Here is a 4604-nt window from a genome sequence, read left to right on the forward strand (position 1 = left end):
TATTCATCATATTGCATTTATCGCAAGATTATTTTCATTTTTAATGAGTTTGACCTTCTTTGGCCAAACAGTTGATGCCAACGTAGGGTTTCTGTTAAGGTCAACCTATCTAGGGACCTCAAAGATACAATGGACATATAGATAGGTGATACCACCTTTACTGGGAAGGTGCTTTATCTTAACCTTCTAAATACCTACTACTGGTGCTAGTCAACTAAGCATAACATTAGGGATTATCCCTTGTTGGATCATAACTATCACTCTTCTTTAGAAATTAAGCCCACTTCAACCACCAAGAAAGATGAATGGACTGTGGTGGTGAAGAAAGGGAAAGGTGCATCTGTAGCTAAGGTGGACTTTATGTCTCTGGATCATGGTAAACCTAGCTCAAGATAGATTTACAATGAAGTCCCAATTATAGTGCTTCCTCAACCTCCCATTTCAAACCCTAGAGACAAGAGGAATATAGTTGTTCATACCCTAGATCTACATCCTCTTTGGACTCAAGTGCTAAAAGTGGCATCCATGATTTCCCAACAAAAGCCAAATAGTGCATTTTTTCTTCTCAACATGAAGCTGGTCAAGGTGGTGTTGTTACTCTTCTCTCCCTTCATTTAATATCCTTTGTTGTTTCACACGGTACTAACCCTTCACACAGGGCAGTTTGGATTTTTTTGTCTTTTTAGAATCAATCTTTTGGTATTGTTAACATTTATGCTCTTAATGGTTTTGTTGAGCATTCACAACTATGGTGTTGGTTGGAAAATCATTTGCCACCTACAACATGGGTTTCCTATTGGGACTTTAATATGGTTGAGCTGGCCTCTAATAACGATGGCCTCCTACCATTTAGGTTCTCAGCTGGTGAATGAGAGGCCTAGTTTTGCATTAAAAAAAATTAGGTCTTTTTGATCCTAATGCTTCTCACTGTTGCCTTGATGGGATTTTGCACACTTGGTCCAATTTTTGAGTTGGATCTGATAGAGTTTTTAAAAGGCTTGATAGGGCTATTATTTTTGTGCAATCCTTTTTCACCTTTTCACAAAAGCATTCCTTGCTTGTCATTCCTTTGCCTATAGTGACATTATTAGATCACTCCCCCATCCTCTTTTCCAACACCTAGCAGACAGCTTGACCTCGCCAGAATAAAACCCATTTTTACCTCAAAACTTATTTGTTGTCCCATTTGCCAACTTTTTCTCACATCCTACATGTCTGTAATCTTGAGCCCTAAACCTACTATTATCTTTGATGGTTTAAATGGTAGAATGACACTATCCTTCATATTGCAAGATTTCTTCACATTTATGGTAGATAGCTAGCTATGTAAGATCCATGATCTTATGAAGCTACTACTCTCAATCTATGTATGATCTTTGAGGCATTTGACATGAATCTATTTAATATGAATCTCATGGTTTGTCTTGCCAACCTTTGGCACCAAAAGCAGGCAGCTAATAGTTATGTTATCAGGGGATCTCAGATCAAAGCCCATCTCCATTGGTTGGAGGTCAATGATTAGGCTTCCAAGAAATTTTTTAATACCTCAAAGGCTCATCATTCTATTGTGGGTATTAAGTACATCTAGAAAGATCAACAGGTTCTTACTGATCTACCCCATATTCTCAAGGATTTTGTGGCTTAGGGGTCATCTATCACACGTGATCAAGTGCTATAAGCCTAAATTGATGTCACTCCCAATATACTTGCTCTAGAGTAGTATGCCTTTTGTGAACAAAAGCTTTCTCTTGTAGACTTAAAGGAAGATATCATATCCAGGGTTGATGGAAAAGTCCCTAGATATGATGGCTTCCCTGGTGAGTTCTACAAGACACTATGGGATGACATTGGCCCTAACTTTCTTTGGGTGTATCTTGAAGCCTATAATTCTAAAACATTATGCAACATTATCAAAAGAGAGAATATTAAATCCATACCTAAAGCTGGAGATCCTAAAGAGATTTTCAATTGGAGGCCCATTACCTTGTCGAATGTCTCATACAAGATAATTGCAAAAGCCCTTTCTTTTAAAATTTGGCACTTGTTCCCTTAGATTGTTTGACCTAAACAAACTAGTTTCATCAAGTCCCTTTGTATCTTGGAAAACATCATTGTTATCTGGGAAGGAATGGAATGGGCTAGGTAATCTAAACAATAGGCCTTTTTCTTGAAGATTGACTTCACCAAAGTATATGACCATATTGAATGGTCCTTTATTCTTGTTATGCTTCAAGCTCTAGGTTTTGGTCTAGTATTTTGCCAATCGGTTATAAATATGGTTCTATAGATAGTGTATCTCTCATTTAACCCCTATTTCTAGGATAACTCAATTTTTTTGTTATGTTATTGGCTTCCATTCTAGATGTCAACAAGACTAATTCTATGAAAAAATAAATTATTCAAGAAGCTTATTAAAGGAAAAATTGTCGGGGGATATTAATGAGCTATTACATAAAGTCAAAACATATATAGGAATCCATTTCTCTAAGGATTTTTATGTGCCTCAAAGAAATGGTAGGGAGGTGGTATGGTGATTAGTTGATCACTATCCAAAGCTTGAGATTATCTTATAGAGGAGGTGCATGTGGAGCACACTATTTCTTTTATGAAGTTAATTCTAGGATTTGAGGAATTAGAAGGGGAGGGATGTCTCCATAGATAAATTAGGGAGGAGTGTTAATCTTATATTAGTTTTCACATATGAGTGACAATATACTTAAGTCATTTACTTAGTTGATATCAAACAAGTAATGCATGCCTAAGTTGTCAAATAGTATATATTAAGCAATAGATATTTAGTATGACCTGAGTAACTAGTAAGTGTCGAGTCACTCTAGTGCCAACTAGAATATATGTGCCAAGCTATTTAGATGTAGAGTGATCAATGGATGTAGAGTAATTCAAAGGTTGAGTTACAGTATTGAAGTTGCAGTTGATGTCGAGTACCAGCGACTTCAAGTGTCAAGTTACACAGTTTTGAACTAGATGTTTGTAATAGCACAAATGTGTATGTAAACTTTGGGCCAACTTAAGGATTTTTTATGATATTTGATGATAAGGGCAAATATTAATTGTGAATCCCTATGCATTACATGCATCCAATCAGAAAAAGGGAAGGATCGAGCAGTAATATGGGTAAATCGCTACCATTGATTCATCGATGAACCTAAGTCACCTAGGTTTTCTTAAGGAAGACAAACCCTAAACTTTTTATGAATGCTTAAGAAAAATTGAAGATAGTTTGCATGCACAAATAGAGCATTCATGGTGATTAAGGTGTTATGATTTGAGTTACATTGTAGAAAAAGTTAAAGTAGAATAGAGGAAATGAATCGAAAGATAATAGAGATACATCTAATCAGGAAGGGTCAAGTACACATCAGTATAGAGGTGATCTATCATCAAGAAATAGAGTGCTAATTGAAGGATCATTACTAAAATATTTTAATAAGTGAATCAGTTAAATCTCTTAATAGAGTAGTCCTAACAAGCTATTGTAAATCTTTTAATAGGGTGCTTACTTCATTGTAAGTTAAAGTCCTTTTACCAGGAACACTTTTAGCAGCCTATTTAAAACCCTTAATAGGGTAAGATCTAAAAATCTTGTAAGCCTTTAACAAGGTAGATCTTTCATAGGGTAGATCATGTCTCATGATCAAAACATTGTAACCTTCATTGGATAAACTTTACTACTGCAATAGTGAAGATTTGTGTGTGTTATCCTCACCCCAGTTTTACCATCTCCTTGGAGGGTTTCTGGGTAACCAAATATCTTGTGTGAATATCTGACTTTCATGCTATGGATGTATATACTTAATTTGGTATTTTAGTTTATATGCATACATTGTGAGATGGATGTGTGGTGAATAGTTTATGAGCTTGAAAGTTTTAAGTGTTCATTCACCTACCCCCCCTCCCCCCCTCCCAACCCTCTGTTATATTTCCAACAATTGGTATGAGAGCTTAGTTCTCTAGAAAGTAAAGCTTTGAAGCTTTGAGGAAAGATCTTAGAAATGGAAGTCTAAAAATTGGTAAAGACTACTGAGAACCATAAGATTGAAATAAAAATTTCCCTACATCAACTTAAAGAAGCAAGAGATGAGTTAAAGCGATTATTGAAATGAAGGAAGGAAATAGCTATTGAAGAGAATGACACACAATACCAAGAAATTGACACTACTAAATTGTTTGTAGATGGAAACATCAATGAATTTGATGTAGCAGTTGTAGATCTAATGGAAAAGAATGGAACCCTAACCAAAGTGGTCAAAAATCTCAAGTGAGAACAAGAATTCAAGTCAATATTACTATTTGGGGTGACCAAGAAGAAAAAGAAAGTTGAGGAGGACAAAGTCATGATTGAAGATGACAAAAGGATTTAGAAAAATAGACTAGAAGAGAAAATATCAGAGATAAGTAGGATTTTTAACATGTAATTGGAAACTTTGCATCAAATGATGATTGCATATCATGAATTGAAGGAAAAGGATATTGAGATCATAACACTGAAGTTGCAAAATGAATAGCTAAAAATGATCTGAAAAGAGAAAAAGAGTTTGTTGAAAGTTTCAACTGACCTAGTAAAGCTATCAAGTACGTAGAAG

This window comes from Cupressus sempervirens, chromosome 7, assembly GCF_028749045.1.
Source record: "Cupressus sempervirens isolate cs-2001-9-10 chromosome 7, ASM2874904v1, whole genome shotgun sequence".
NCBI classification, from domain to species: domain Eukaryota; kingdom Viridiplantae; phylum Streptophyta; class Pinopsida; order Cupressales; family Cupressaceae; genus Cupressus; species Cupressus sempervirens.